We start from the raw sequence: 17,509 nt of genomic DNA, 5'->3' as shown, positions 1-17,509 counted from the left end.
CTCACAATATGCTTCTTTAATAACCCAAAGATTTTCCAATCATCGAAGTAAACTTCCAAGAATTTGTGTATGTACTCCTTAAATTTTGTGACTACAACTGTAGAAAATATGGCATGCACATTCTTCAAGCCAAAAGCCATCACCATGTACTGATGAGCCTCACTCTATTGCAAAAGTTGTCTTATGTCTATATTCTTGCACAATGTTGATCTTATGGTAACTCGAAAATCCATTTGCAAAAAAATAGGCCTAATGACCTCCTACAGTGTCCAATATGTCATCTGTAAATGGCATAGGAAAAGGGGTTGTTGGGAGCAGGATCCCCCAAGGATAGTTTTGGGGCTAAAATCCCATGTTTGAGTCAAATTTTGTAATAAAATTGTAAAGTCTTTGCATTTTGTGGTCACAGAACGCAAAGGTGTCATGTGTCATAAAGGGTAGTCCTCCCTTAGTTTTGTAAAGTAAAGTAGGTTTTAAGAGATCTACCCATGGTCCACGGACCATGGGGTTGTATAAAGAGAGCCAAGATCTAAGTAGTTTTAGAGACATACAGTGTAAGAGAGTCATAGCTCTGAAGTAAGAAGTCTAAATCTTGCATTGTAGCGTAGGTAGAGGCTTTGCAGATGAGTTCACAGAGGCCCAGGGTAGAAGTTCGTAGCTGAGTGTGCGGACCCCTACAGATATGTTCGCAAGGTGATAGAGTCTGTAATCACTTGGAATATATATCAATAAAGAGAAATATTCAGAAATTCTTGTGTCTTTGTTTTGTTGATGCATCTTGATATGTTATGTGTTAATTTCCCTTATTATGCTTATATGATACGCAACTGAATGAAATTACATGAATAATTGAACGCAATTACGATTATCTATTTACGTAGTGTTAAATATAATTATTTCATAAGATAAGCAATTAACTTAGATTAATTGGGGAATCTACATAGTGCGCTGCCATAAGTAGTACGGAAGTAATTGAGCAACAGGCTAGGGCTATGCGAAGGTCGATCATACCCTTTCATGGAGGTATTGAAGGACAAAATAAAGGGCTTGTCTTTCAAGCCCTAGAGAAAAGTGACCTGCATGAAGTCCGGGATAAAGGGAATCAAACGAAATCAAAACCATCTCAGGGTGCAGAAACTTGGTTCTAGCATCCTCCCATACTGCTTCAGGTGAGACTTCGATCAATGCTCTGTGGGCTGATGCCGAAAGGGTCAGTAGTGTAGGGATTTGTTTAGCTAATTAATGTTGAACCTGGGTTAGGCCCCTCAAGCCAAAAAATGGTTCCATTGCTGGGACCGGAATCTACATAAGAGATGTGTGATGTTGTATCACTAAAGTCTAAATAAGAAGGAGATCAGAGACTCGTTGGATAGGAAGATCCACGAATTCACAACATAGGCAAATAGAAACCCGCGAATGACAAAGGAATAGTGGTTGGACAGATACCTGTATACAGAGATCCACGAGATATTTTTCTACTCCTTCCCAATTGAGCAATACGAGTGGATCACGAAGCTAGGAGATAGTAGGGAAGGTGGAAACTTGATGGTCCTATTGTTTGGATCCCGAAGCTAATATAGAAATTGGAAACATCAGAGGACAAGATTGCCTGCACTGTCGATCATTGGCTCGATCATGTCATAGGAGGATTTGTGACTGATCTCATAGTTGATACCTCAGTTAGCTATAGCGAAGCGGAGCAGTGCTTGTTCAAAGGACATCGAGGTAAGTACGTGAAATCTTTGAATACCTGGATTAAAATGCTATTATGTGAAAAATGGGCCATGTAGCTAATTTGATATTTGTAACTACGCGAAGCAGAAAAACTTATAGGAATGAAAGGAAAATGGGACTCAAGTATAGTCCATATATTTCACCCCCGTGACGTGACGAGTAAGAGATAGCTAAGGTTTCATTGCAAAGTTCTATTTATTTAATAATACAAGGACTCCCATGAATACCACCTCCACCCACACCACCTCTGACCTCACCACCATCGCCTCCAACTTCACTTGTACCACCTCCACCTCCACCACAATTCAGTATGGCAAATATAGTGAAGTTTCCTTTGTTCAAAGGCTTGGGAAATGAGGACCTTGACCAATTCTGGTTCATTGTGAGGGCTGTATAGGAAGCTCGAGGTTTTACAGATGATCATATAAAGAAGGCGACACTGGTTAGTGCTCTGCAAGATCGTGCACTAACCTGGTATATTAAGTACTCTAATGATAACCTGAATGCTGGAGTGGCAGACATCCAGACAACACTGAATAAAGAATTCAGTAGGTCTAAATCTGAGGCACAATCGATTATGGGATTTAAAGAAATCATGATACAACCAGGCGAGATGCCTTGGGAACTAGATCAAAGGCTAAAGTGTACAATACGCGAAGCCAACATGAATTTGACAAACGGACAACATCATGAGTGGTTTGTAGCTTTGCTACTACCACACTTAAGGGTTGTGCTGTCATAGCAGACGATAACCACTCATGCGAAGGCCTTGGAGATTTCCATGAGACTAAATGAAACTCTGATGCAAGATCCAAACCTGGGGGTTAAAAATATCCATGCGCAGCTGAAGAATCTATGCCTTGAGATGCAAAGTCTGAAGCAGGACAGGAGGATTCTTCCGAATGTGTGCGAGGGGGTATGGTGCTTGAAATGCAAGAAACAGGGGCATGACAAGGACCATTGCCCAGTATTTGTGAACTATATTGTAGGAGGGGGACCGATGCCTTTAAGGCCAGAAGCTCAAGCAGGACCTAGTGTGGGACCTGCATTATGGTGTGCTATCTATCAGGTAGTAGCAAGACATGCCACAGATAACTGTCATTTTGTACAGAAGTTTGTACAGGCACCACAACAGTGGTTCTGCAACTTTTGTAGGTCGGTAGGGCATGATGAGCATAATTGAAGGTGTTATGAATTAATGATGTATAGAGATCTCACCTACAGGGTTCAGGTAGAAACGCGGTCCCTAAACCAGAGTGCAAGGATGGCACGAACAGGATTTTAGGGATGCGGATGAGGCCGAGGAAGAGAGGGACCTCGAAGAATTCAAGGATAGTTTATTCTCTACAATTGCGGAGGGCCAGGACACTATTCTCGTGATTGCACTAACCTAACACATCTGTCGTGCAAGTATTGCATGTTGTTTGATCATGAAACCAAAGACTATCCTAGACTGATAGTTAGGATACGAGACAAAGGGGCGCTACCACCTCCGCTGACTCAGAACTTGTAGATGATGAGGTTTAAGTCACACAAAGAGGATCCAAATGTAAATATAGTGCTCAGAAGTGGAATCACAACAGGAGATGACAAGGGGAAATAGCCAGAAGATAGTACATGGGTCCACAAAGCTTCGACGAAGGAGACTAAGTTCGATTTGGAGCACGCACGTGAAACCTTCATGGAAGCTAAGAAGAGTTTTGATGAGGCCTCCACTTTAGGAAGCAAGGATAAGCCTGAGCAAGAGATCGACCCCTCTATGCTCACAACCTTCCTCGAGACCTGCATGAAGTTACTACGCGATAGTAAGGCTATGAAAGGGTTACAAGAGCTCATCAATAGATGCACTAGAACCATGCCGAGTGAGCTGCATGTAGTACAAAATATTGGCAAGCATAAACAAGAACAGGACGGGAAATGAGACTGACTGCACAGATAGGAGAGTATGAGATGGATCAGGTTATTTTGGACTTGGGGTCATATGCAAACGTCCTATCGAAGTAGACTTGGGAACATATGGAGAGATCGGCACTGTAATGGTCTCTGATTTAGCTAAGGATGGCCAATCTGTAGAAGATCATCCCCATGGGGCAATTGCAAGGGGTGACTATGGATATTGAGGGAGCGAGCTTGCTAGCTGATTTTGAAGTAATAGAGATAGCAGATGACAACAATCCCTATCTTGCGCTACTAGGAATTGACGGGGCCACTGATATGGATGGGGTAATCAATTTAAAGAAGTGGAAGATGATATTTTAGAAGAAATTGCTATGTGTAATAGTACCTCTAGATCCTGTTGAGGGATCGCGCTATACTAAACTAGTCCAAGATTATGAGAGTGATGATGATTTGGACTGTATCTATAAGATAACAACATGAGACCAATATTGGGTGAATCCCACCATGGATGGATGAATTACATAAGATCTGTTAGAGTCGGTCTGGTCAACCCTCCGTCAGAGATCAAAGCTCTTTGTGCATTTCAATTTTAGGTGTCCCGCTTCATTCACTCAGTTTCATTTCACTAGGGACATGTCATGATATGACAGAGAAAGTCATGATGCTCATTTTCCCTCATGCCTAGCCTCTGTTGGTTCAGGTCTTGGTCCAAAATCAATCAAAGTCATGATAGTCAAGGTCTGGACCCATTTCAGGACAAATTCATTTTTTATGGTTTGAGTCTAGAAATTCATCAGCTTGGTCCATGAAAAAAATGTCCAGAAACAAGCCACACAGGCCAGAGGGAGATCCTATACACCTACAGTGCAGAAAGCTTCATCATCACCGCAAGAGACATCGACTCTTCTTCAAAACTCTGTTTTGAAGAAAAGTCAAACAAGGTCAACTATGACAAAATTTTCCAAAAATCGACAATTGACATTTTCAGATGCAGTCAAGGATTTCAAAGCCAGATGCTCCGTCATATAGTCCCTGCAAAGATGTGCCAAAGATTTCATCATTTGAGCCAAAATTTCAAGGAAAAAGTGAAAATCAGTGTGTTTAAAGGTCAATGAAAAAGTGCAGAACACAAACATTAGAAAATGGGTTTACAAGGAAGAAAAAATCAAATCCATCTCCTCCAAGCCTATATATACTTGTTTTTGCCCAAATCAAATGGCATTGAGCTCTTGCATGACTTGGAGAATTACATTTGCAAAGGCGAAGTTGATATTGGGAGAATATGAGTGAGGGAGATCCAGTTTTAGTGAGCGCGACGCATACACCAGGTCGCGCGGCACACACACAGCGTGCGCCACACTGGCAGCCGGCCTGCAGTGGAAAATTTGCAATGGCACGACACATATAAGGCGCGCGGTGCACTGGGAAGAGCGCGTGGCGCACACGCTCCAGCGGCCCAAAAACAGTGCCAAAACACCTCACCAGTTGGGAAAAGCGATCAAATCGACAAGTAGGCCTTGTGACATCCCCGCCCATCAAATTTTTGTCAAGAATATGCTATTTTTGAAGAGGTTGAATGAGATCCAAAACATATTGGCCATCCATGCCAATCATCCTCAAAGCAAAAATGATAATGGGGGTTTGTAAATTTGAAGAATCCACCAAGGTTTTGTTTCCCCTCTCCTTCTCCTCTCACTCCTCATCATTTTCACCTCCATATCCCCCATATCTCCTAAGAAAACCCCTTAAAAACCTCCACTAAGACCCATCCCCTGTTTTTACAAGCAGATTGTGTTGTTTGACTGCGCGCAGCGCACACACAAGGTGGTGCGGCACACTCAGGGCGTGCGGCGCACTGGGAGCCCGGCCACAATGTTAATATTACACTGGCGCGACGCATACCCGGCGCGTGGCGCACTAGTGAAAGCACGTTGCGCACAGGCCTGTGCACTTAAAAAACCACCAAATCGCCCAAATTCTTATGTATGGCCCTCATATTTGGAGAAGTGGCCCTAATACCTTCATCATTGGCATTTAATTCAAAGAGAAACATGTTATGGTGGCCATGAAGTTGAAAAGCAATTTTTTTTTTAACAAATATAGAATGACACAAAGAAGGACAAGGAGCTAGGGTTTTGCTACAGTAACATAATGGCTTGGCATACTCCTATCCTATCTCTATCTGCCAAATTCTCCTGGAGCAAGTTTTCCTAATAGCTATCCTAGCTACAGTGCGTTCCTATCCCTTTGTCCCCTTTACTCATATAGCTCAAAAGTTCCTTAACCCTACCCCATCAAAATCACACCCCAAACACTCCAAAATCCCTGATAAATTTCCCCTTTAAACCTCTATTCCCCTTTTCATCATTCCCCTCCTAACACTCCCCTGTTTTATTGTCCCCTTGGTAATAGATTTTTAGAGCAGTCATCAGTGTCATTGGATTCAGAGGGTAGCGAAGAAATTGAGGGTACAAGCGGCAGAAATGGCATTAGAAGTTTCATCAGATTATGAGGGGGAAACTCACAGTGACACAGCTTCAGGAGAACAGGTGCCCCGGAGACCTAGGAGTGGCAGACATGTCAGGGATGAACCAAACACCCTCACCGAGTTGTAGGCATGCGCTCTCGCTATGTCTTGTTTCCAGCACTTGGCATGTTTTGAATTTTTTCAGAGGGTGGCAAATGTCAGAATTCATCATGAGTTGGCCCGCCTTTTTGCACTTCACCTACATGGAGGACAGTCTATCTTGGCAGGGGTCACTTTCACATTGACACCTGAAACCATATCAGTGGCAACAGGCATACCAAATGTTGGAGAACAGTGGCACAAGAAGATGAAGGTGGAGAGGGAACTTTATGAGCCTTACATAAAGGCCAGTTGTTTGAGTCAGCTCACGAGAGTTTTCCCATTCAGATTTCTGAGAGATGATTATGCTCTGCTCATGAGATTGATCATGAAATACTTCAGTTGTGAGGGGAGGTTTTCTCGCCTTTATGCCTATCACATCAGGTTACTCATGCACTTCACCAGGGTGCATATGATGTACCTCCCATTTTTCATTTGCGGAAACATAGAGAGGATGAGAAACAGGGAAAATTTTAAGAACCCCCCTAAATTTATAAATATAATAAATGGGCGAATCTCCATGGTATATAGGAAAAATGGAAGGCGATTTTATCAATAATATAATATGTATATATAATTTTTTTGGCGAATCTCTCACCAGGCATGGCGAATATTTTACTCAATTATAAAATCTTGTAAGATCTTGGCGAGTCTTTCACTAAATAATAAAACTTTGTAAAGTCCTAGTGAATCTTAGCATAGGCTAAATGTTGGTTTAATTCCCCCATTTAAATAGGCTACATTCCAGGTGAATACCATGGGTCAATACCATGTGCCATTTTGGTGAATACCATGGGTAATACCATGTGCCATTTTTATTTTTATTAATTCTAATATTAGGGTTAATAATGGTTTTTTGCATGGTATTAATAACAATCTAGTCCATGGTATTTGTCCCATAGTATTTTGGCCATAGGTTTCACCTAAATATAACCCATTTTTTGAGTGTTCGTAAATATAAGGTGACTTATGGAGTAAATATAAAAAAATGTTTTATTTGTTTACCATACCTCTCGTTTATTTATATTTTTATTAATTTACCATACCTCTTTTACAAATATGGTATTTGGCCCATAGGATTCACTTAAATAAAACCTCTTTCTTGAGCCTTCATAAATAGAACGATGGTTATGACTAAATATAAAAAGAGGTTTTATTTATTTACGATACGTCTAGTTTATTTATATTTTTATTTATTTACCATACCTCTCATTTATTTATATTTTTATTAATTTACCATACCTCTTTTATAAATATGGTATTTGGCCCATAGGATTCACTTAAATAAAACCTATTCTTGAAAATGGGCGAATGGATTCACTTAAATAAAACCTATTCTTGAAAATGGGAAAATGGAAGGTTGTAAGTCCTAATTTCAAGGGCTAAATTTACCTTTTTTACCCTCTCCCTTAAAATAAGGTGGGCTATTTGAGGTGATTTGTAAAAATGTACTATGATACAAAATATTCGCCCACTAAAAATTTAAAACCCCTTAATTTCGCCAAAGGGCGAACATTCGCCCCTAAAATTATCCTTCATGAGAAAGTTCATGCAACACAAGACCCCTCGGCAGCAGCTCAACAGTGTATATCACTTTGCTCTCATCCAGATTTTGGTGGATCATCAGTTGGGATTGCAGGGCATTGCTTGGGAGGACTTCATCTCCCGTGACTTCTTCAGCGCTCCACAGGTAGTATCAGAGGTCAAGCATGAGGTAGGTGGTCCTTCTCATCAGCATGAGGGCCATGAGACCATTGTGGTGCCATTTTCCATCACATATCAGAGAGGCTATCCGAAAGGCACCAGGCCTTTGTTTGCAGCAGCAAAGCGAGTGTTATCTCCACCCGGGGTGGAAGGGGCCTCGCTTCCTACATCGAAAATACAGGTACGGGACAAGGGCAAGAAGCCCAAGCATGAGGAGGGGCCTTCAGGTGTGCCATCAGGTAAACGAGAGACCAGATTCATTCTCATTCATGATGATGATGATGCAAATACACGTCCACAAAACGCACAGCTGAAAGAGATCTTCCAGGAGCAAGAGACAGAGATTCAATCCTTGACACTCAAGTTGGAGATGGCCAAATGGAACATCAGGTATTTAGAGTAGAGGAAAAAACAACTGGAAGACTAGCATGTGATCATGGAGCTGCAGAACATCCGTGAGGATCGCCTAACTGCCCAGCAGAGGAGGATTGAATTCACTTCATTGGAGCAACAGGTTATGGATGATCGTGAGTCTGTTCTCGAGAGAGTCAAAATGCACCAGGAAAACATGTTGAACAAGGCCGATGAAGAATTCACACTGCTGCAACACATGGCTCTTCCTTACAGGGCACGAAACTTGAGTTTGAGAGCCCGAATAAGGAGTTTGAAAGCAAAATTGAGGAAAGCCACAAGAAGGGAAAAACGGGAAAAAGAGAAAGACAGGCTTAGACTCTTGGATGAGGCTTCCTTGGCTCAGCATGGCACTCCATAGAGAGTCCCCAGCCCAAATTTCAAAAAATTTGGGGCAATTTTGTGTTTTTGGAAATTTTTTGGTCAAAAAATAGGGTTTTTCTCCCTGTGCATCGCGCACCCTGGGCGACGCTAAAATTATAGAGCTCTAAATGAGAAATGGCTTACATATTTGGATTCACCATCGAAAGATACATCTACTGGTGTCTGAGCAAGAAATTTTGATAAGTTTTGGGTCTCCTAAAGGTCAAAAAACACCCAAAAATGGCCTCTCTGCCACTTTGTGGACACACAGAATGCAGTCTTGGGAGAATGAATTTTTGGAGAGGAAAATGAGCTTCAAATTCATAAATTCTAGTGGGGTTAGAAAGTAGATAGGCCAAGCTTTCCAACAAGCCCACTTTGGCACATTTTGGACACCTGAAAGTGACTCAAAACAGGCCCCAAAGTAGCGTGATGCACAGAGAAAAGCGCGCGGCGCACAGAGGAAATTTTTCCCAGTTTGCTCCCGTTTCGCGAAATTTCGGGTCGCGACTTCTCCAAGTGGGCCCGGTCATCCACTCTTAAGTTTTTTGGCACCAAAGGCAGCTTTTAAATAGTTTTCTCTCCAGGTGAGCATCTATCCAAGTGGCAAAGAATGCAAAGGGTCACCACACGCCAAATGTCATGCTTGAGAGCGTTGCACCTGTAGCTGATGGTTGGCTCTCCATTTCCATTTTGAAATGATTTGAATAAATTCCCAACCCCTGGGTGTTCCATCTCTTCTCCACACATTCTATATATTGTATACATTTTATTTGCAAAGGGTTGGCTGGTTTGTAACTTCTAGGAGACTGTGGGAAAGAAACTTTGTTTCTGCATTGTATATTTTTACAGAGAATTAATGAAAGGCAGCGGCTCTGTTTCATGATATTCCTGTGTTTGTGAGTGTAGAAAGTGCGTCTCTTATGTTTCATATGTATCTTGTTATGTTCCATATTTCATTTCATATTCATTTCTGGTGAAATTTTTCGAATGAGATTAGGTAGAATTCAATTTTATTGCTCTACCCGTGGGAAAATTTCATGTACAGTGTTCATTCTTCTGTTCAAAAGGATTCATGTTGTCCATGCCCTTTTCACCTTCTTAATCAATCTCCCCATTCCACCATATCTTAAAACTAAAATTGATATACTTTCCGCCTACCTTGCCTCACGAAATAATCTGTGCCTTTATGTTAAGTTCTCTTTTCATTGAGGTCCAGTGGTTCCATAACATCCCATAAACACAGTCATTCATAAAAATCCCTCTTTATGTTCATTTTCACTTACTAGCCTCAGATAAATTATTCGTTGGAAAGTCATCTCAGTCTTTTTCATTCATCTATTCACTGATTGTAACTCGAATAGAGCCCTCTCTTGTTCTGGTGGGGCTAGCTACTAGACTGAGCATGGTTGGTGGTTACCCTGAATTTTTCCTTCTTTCATCCTAAGCGGATTTAGGTGCTAACATAGTGGCGACTCCGCTGGGGACTTACAAGTTGAAAATCAAATCCCCTTGTTTCATAAGAATTCTAGGCTCCCGGATGATGGGCTTAGGATTGGAAAGGCTGAGTAAGTTGGTTGTGTCTTGTAATTCTTCTCAATAGCATGTTGGCTTCAAGACGATATACTAGAGCGAATCCAGATCCGGATCCTCCTCACATTTACGAAAATCCCAATTTGATCCCAAAACTCCTTCGTCAAGAAAGCACCGTCACTCCCGTATTCAAATCCCCTTCATGTCCCGACATTTTTGAATACCTTGAAGAGTTTGAGTTTGATGAACGATAGAGATATCTTTATTTGAATCTAAATCCGAAAGGGCTGTTGATTACACTGTCCCCGATCCTAAATTTCTTGTAGACCTTGAGACAGAAAGAGCTAATAGATTAATTGATAATTACATTGCCACACAGCCCCAAACTCCAAGTGCAAGCCCCTTGCAGACTGTGCACACTCCTCCAACACCTCCAAGGCCAAATCCACCCAGAATGATGGCTGCCCATTTCGCTCCTCTTGTTCTCCCCCAAGTCCTAGATGACATGCCAAATGATTATCAAAGTAAGATTCCATTTTTTGATGGCACTCCTAACGGTGTTACAGCTCAACAACATGTAGACAAAATGGCAGACTTCTATGAACTTCATGAGATCGATGCGGAGAACGTGGCAATGAGGCTCTTTGTACAAACATTTGCAGGTGATGTGAGGAAATGGTTCAGAGGTTTGACAGCTGCAAGTATCACCACCTTAGCTGAGCTACAAAGACAATTTTTGAACAGATGGGAAGTGAAAAAGAATCCCCTTCAAATTTTGGCCGAGTATGAGCAAATCAAAAGGAATGCAGGTGAGTCGGTCCAAGATTACTGTGTTAGATTTAATGCAGTCTACAACGACATCCCAGATCATCTAAAGCCACCTGTGGGACTAGCAATGATGAAGTTTCTGGATGGTTTTGAAGCTGACATGGCATACCAATTGAGAGAGAGAGAACCGGCCACAATGGAAGATATGCAAAAAATTGCAGTCAACGTTGAGGCTAACATGCTGTCCAAAAGAGCAAGGGTGAAAGCGGAGAAGAAAACCACGGTGAAAGAAGAATCTTCTTCAATGGATCAACTGCTCAAAAAGGTGGAACAGATGCTTGAAAGAGTGAAAATTGACAAGCCTGAGCCACAAGTTAGGAATCCTAACTTTCATGGCCAACAGCAACAGCCACAATATAGGATAAGAGAAAGAGATCAGTGAAACCAAGAGCAAGCAGTGCAGCAGCCCATATAGACACCTTTGCAGCAGAATTTTGTGCATGGACCAGAATCAGATGAGGAAGGGAATGTAATAGGCGAGGAAAATCACCTTTTCACTCCAGATGAGCTGCCTACCTACATCATCGAAGAAGAAGAATGTGCAGTGAACTCAACTACACACCAAGACACTGATTTTATTCTAGATAATGAAACCATGTTGGAAGAAGAGTCAGAAGAATACCAAACAGGCTATATGAATGCTCTATTCACCCAACAACAATGATATTCACGAAGGAATAGAGATGTGCCAGTCAAAACAATTCAGAAAAAGAAGGATGGTGAGACATCAAAGAATGATTCAGCACTTGCACAAAGGAAAGGGAAGGAGACGGTGGATCCGGAGAGCAGCAAATCGAAATCAGCAGAACAATCACAGCCATCAGCCACATCAAAATAGAAGGAAAGAAAAGAGATCCCGGTCAAAGAGGTAGAAAAAACTCTCGCTTTCAGCGTAGAGAATGAGATTTATAAGCTAAAGGTATCCATCCCTTTGACTGAAATCATGAGAAACAACAGCTATAGAGGACAGATTTCCAAAATGTTGAACCTGGACCCAACATCCGACATGGTAAATGTGGAAGATGATCAACCTGAAATGATTTTTGGGCCAGCAACGAATGGCGAGTCTCCCGAGAGCGAGGTGCCACCCTTCTACATCAATTTACGATTGCATGACTTTGTGCTACACAATGCCATGTTCGATTCCGGAGCCTCTCACAATCTCATGCCCAAGTCTATCATGGATAAGCTTGGTCTGGACATCACTCGGCAATATCACGATCTCTATTCATTCGACTCCAGCAGAGTAAGGTGCATAGGGCTTATCAAAGACTTAGTTGTGAGTTTAGATCAGCTTCCTATGAAAAATGTGCTGATGGACGTAGTGGTAGCAGACATTCCTCCAAGGTTTGGCATGCTTCTTTCTAGGTCTTGGGTGGAAAAATTGAAGGGGACACTACAGCTGGATTTCTCCTATGTGACAATCCCGGTGTTTGGACAAATGAGGAAGCTATATCGGGAACAAAAGATGAAGTATATGATCACAAGCAAGGAGAAACCGATCAATCATCCTGTAAACTATGTACATATAGATTTAGAGTCTTTTGTTTTGTTTTCAGGTAGTTTAAATGAAATAGATAGTCAGATAGTAGAAGTAGATGACATTCCAGAGATAACAGAAAATTTTAGAGAGATTTTGAAAAAAGAAAGACAGGAAAAGACACAAGAGATTGGGAAATCAGTTGAAAACAATGGACAACAAACAAACAATGGGCAACAAAAGGATTTTCAGAACTTGCAAGGAGAAGAAGAAGGCTTATGGACCATGGATTTTGATGGAGCAGTAGGGAATGATGGAGTTGGTATTGGCATTTGGGTACGCAATCCTTTCTCTGCCCCAAACAAAGTACCTAGCAGCGTGAGAGTTTGCTCCTACAAGCTAGCCTTCGAATGTTCAAATAATGAGGCTGAATATGAAGCTCTGATTGCTGGCCTGAAAATTCTAAGAAAGTTGAATGCAAAGAGGATTTCAGTATATGGCGACTCCGAGTTAGTAATAAAACATGTCAAAGGTAAATATAAAGCAAAACATCCTAGGATGCGGGCCTATCGAAATGTAGTTTTGGACATATTAAAACTATTTTTTGAATACACCTTGACATGTGTGCCAAGAATCCTAAATAGTATTGTTGATGCTCTTGCCAAGGCAGCAAGCAACTTGAAGATCCCCATGAACTCCAACAAAAAAATTGAAATCCATGTCAAGCACCGTCCAACCATTCCTGACAATCAGCGACATTGGCAAGTGTTCCAAGATGATGAAGAGATTAAGGATTTTCTACTCAACCAAGGCAAGTTCAAAGAAACCTTAATCGATGTGGAAAATGATGAAAGTAAATGGAATGGTACAGAAGAAGTGCAGATCAATCAAATGGATGTATTACAACTGAAGAATAACATCATTCCTAAAGGCTTGATACCCGTTGAAGAACTTTTTGATCAGGATGATGTAGCCCGCAAGCCAACATTGCAGCCAACGGAGAAAGGTGTAGAAGAAGTCAACATTGGTACAACTGCAAATCCAAAATTGGTGAAAGTGTCCAAAGCATTACCGCCAAAAATCAAGGACAAATATATCAGTTTGATGGCTTCATTTGCAGATGTATTTTCTTGGGAATATTCTAATTTGAAGACCTATGATACAAATATCATTCAACACACCATACCTATCAAGCCCAATCAAAAACCATTTAGACAAAAGCTGAGAAGGATCAATCCAAAGTTGCTGCCATCCATTGAAAAAGAGGTAAATAGGTTGTACAAGTCAGGTATCATTATGCCCATCAGATTTTCAGATTGGATTTCAAATTTGGTACCCGTAAGAAAGAAGACCGGTGAGATCCATCTATGCATCGATTTCAAAAATCTAAACAAGGTCTCATTGAAGGACAACTATTCGCTTCCCAAGATGGACCATATACTTCAGCGAGTAGTGGGGTCATCTCGTATGTCGCTGCTTGATGGTTATTCCGGATATAACCAAATTTCTGTCCATGAAGATGATAGAGATAAGACAGCATTCACAACTCCATGGGGAACATTTCACTATGCCAAAATGCCATTCGGTTTGAAAAATGCAGGTGCCACATTTCAGCGTGCAATGGACTTGGCATTTGGAAATGAGAAGGATGTGTTTTTGGTGGTGTACTTGGATGACTTGACGGTGTTTTCAAAATTAGATGAAGAGCACATGCATCACCTAAAAATTGTCTTTCAAAAATGCAGGAAATATGGTTTATCGTTGAATCCTAAGAAGAGCTCGTTTGCCATGGAGGAAGGAAAATTACTCGGGCATATCATTTCAAAAGATGGCATCCGCATAGATCCAACACATGTCTAAGCAATTCAGCAAATCGATCTCCCTAGGAACAAAAAGGAGATACATTCATTCAATGGTAAGATGAATTTTATGCGTTGCTTTGTACCTAATCTTGCGGAACACTTGAAAGAAATGACCAACATGCTTAAGAAGGACAACCAGGTGAAATGGATGGATGAGGCTGTAAAATCTTTCAACTTGGTCAAATTGGCCCTTTCTTCAGCTCCAGTTCTAGTCAGCCCGGATTACACTCAAGATTTCATCTTGTTTTCATTCGCTTCTGAACACACTATGGCAGCAGTATTATTGCAGAAAAGGGATGATCATGAAAGACCCATTGCATTCTTCAGCAGAGCTATAAGGGATGCAGCGTTAAAGTACAACATCATTGAGAAACAAGCTCTAGCATTTCTGAAAGCATTGAAGGATTTATGGGTATAAATTCTACACTCTCACATTCTGGCCTATGTTCCTAATACTGCTATAAAATATGTTTTGGTGCACACTGATCCGGAAGGGAGAAGAGGCAAATGGATCGCATCCTTGCTAGAATACAATGTGGAGATAAAGCCTACAAAGCTGGTTAAAGGATAGGGGTTGGCGAAACTAATGGTTGAATCAAACTTGCATGCATTAGTGTTGTGGGGGAAAGTATCCAACTCGGAATGACCCTAACCCACTCTAAGGGTGACAGTTCCTTAGCAACAGCTGAAAGAAAAGCTATCAAAAGTTTCTTCTTTATGACATGCAAGAGATAAAAGGGAGAGATCCACTTACCGATGTCTTGCGCAAATGGTCGATCCAATCTCTTTTGTTTGCCGCTTGCTCCCAGCTCCAAGTCTTTTCACGGGCCCAGCTACACGAGATCCTGCAAATAAGACAAGAAAAGGAAACTACAAGAAGCATGCATTCATAATCGATTCAAGGATTAGCATAAATCAAAGACGCAAGTAAGACAATTCACCATTGAAACACATGCGAATAGAAGAACCTCAAATGCTTTATTAATATATGGAAGTAAGGTTCAGGTGGTGATACAACCATGAGAGGTCCAATCCAGCATCACCTTCCCGACGGAGAGAAATCTCTTCTTCACCTCCCTCAAGCAATCACCCAATACTCTTCAACTGTAAACCAACAGCGTTTCTTTGCACTGAATTCCCTGCCTCCTGATCCCATGGGATGAGATCCTTATATAGAGTTTTGGAGTGAAGGTAAGTCATCTTGATGTGTGACTTGTTGTCCTCTTCAACTCCAGTTGTTCTTCATTCCTTGAGTCCACTCGGAGTTTCTACCTTTCATTTGAAGTTTTAGAAGCTCTTAACTCATCATTAGGCGAATCTTTTGATCCAAGTGTCATTTTGGAAGCTTCCTGGGCACTGGCACATTGAGAAAAGATTCCTCCACATGTCAAAGTACGCCCAACGTAGGTAGCCCTTGTTGTACCTGCTATGCAACGCAGGTAGCCTTTGTTGCACTTGCTATGCAGCGCAGATGCTTAGTGGAGTAGCTGTTTTGATCCAAAATTGACCTGTTTTTGAGTGTTTTTCAGTGGAGAACTGATTTGTAGTGCTGTGGTTTGTTGACCTTGTTCCTCCAAGGGTAAGAACAACATGTTTAGGGACTTTGGATCCCTCAGATTATTGACATTTCATGCTCCATGCTGTAAGGCACAAAAATGTCTATAACAGTTGCCCCCTAAAGTATGAGGTCGTTTATCGGGTGAAATGCTTTATTAGGAGGATCTGAAGTTCATTCAATCGTCGGGAGGTGACCTGTAATAAAATACAATACAATACATTATCTTTTCATACTTTCTTTTCATGATCTAGCTGATGCGGGCATTTCCCATGCTCAGCTTTATAAATACATTTGCTGTACATAAACAGACGATCGTCTGATAATAGACTGATAATTCTCTGCTCTTAATTATCATCCTTTTAGTAGGATGATCATCTGTTGCACATGTCTATGTTTTTATCTCCTGAATATATATCGCAGCCCGGATGGATGAAACTAGATCTGGTGTCTTCAAACTTCCGATCTTCACACTAAGTACAAGTCGATCCATGTGAGAATTTCTTGAAGTCGAACATGGAAAGACATCGCTTGATTACCAGTCAATAATGTAAACTGTTAACAAGCGCGAGAGGAATCACCGATAATGATGATGACCCTCAAGGTACTGCAGCACAATTCACGTGGTGTGAATATAGGATCTGACGTCGAACACCACGCAAAGTCTCCTGGTCGAAGGTCATTAATGTATACCTATCGCCGGGAGTGAGAAACTTGCCATTCAGGCATGCAAGCTTCAAAGTACTGAGGGGGTGTTCCTAGATCAACTTCTTGGATAATGAGCTGATGTCGACAAGAAGTGATCCGTCAAAGGAGGGCCTTAATGAATCCCGCATCAGTGACACGGAACGGAGCTAGTGATGATGGTGAAAACAATCTGTGAAATATGATTCAGGGTGGCGGTCATGGAAGGATGAAAGATGATGTATGGTAGTGGATGGGACCCGGTTGACACTTTTTGAATGACATCTCTTGAACATATAACGACACAGATGTGATGGATCGGTAACATTACCCCATGTATGGATGGTATGGCGAGACCATGGTGAAGGGACCGGTGAATGATAATAACCCAACCCAATATTTACGGAGGCAAAAGTGTCATGTTCAAGAGCGACTTGCTACCATTAAGCTTTGAGGTTCTCCCAATTTTTCCCCAGTCATTTCTGACCATTACCTCTTTATTTTTGTCAAGCTTGAGGAGGATAACATATGCTTGTTCTATAACCTGCCCTTCGGGCAAGCCCATCACTATATTTTAACGAGCCTAGCGATAGGGAAACTCGTTCTCGTCTAAAGACAAGTTTGTCGCTATTTAACATTTTTAACGAGTCTAGCGACAAAGACACCTCGGTCCTTTTCATTTTTAGAGAGTCTAAAAAGGTACATAAAGTTAACTCCAAAGGCCCTTTTTCGTCATCTAATCCCTTAAGTCCGAAAAAGTATAAAACAATACAGAAGGGATGAATGTTCGATAGCTTTATCGAGCCGAACTAGACAAGCGCTCGATCTTT

The sequence above is a fragment of the Pinus tabuliformis genome, chromosome 5_2 (genome assembly GCF_031772625.1).
Source record: "Pinus tabuliformis cultivar Carrire ecotype Pingquan chromosome 5_2, CPIR1, whole genome shotgun sequence".
NCBI classification, from domain to species: domain Eukaryota; kingdom Viridiplantae; phylum Streptophyta; class Pinopsida; order Pinales; family Pinaceae; genus Pinus; species Pinus tabuliformis.
Note: the sequence above shows the minus strand (reverse complement) of the source record.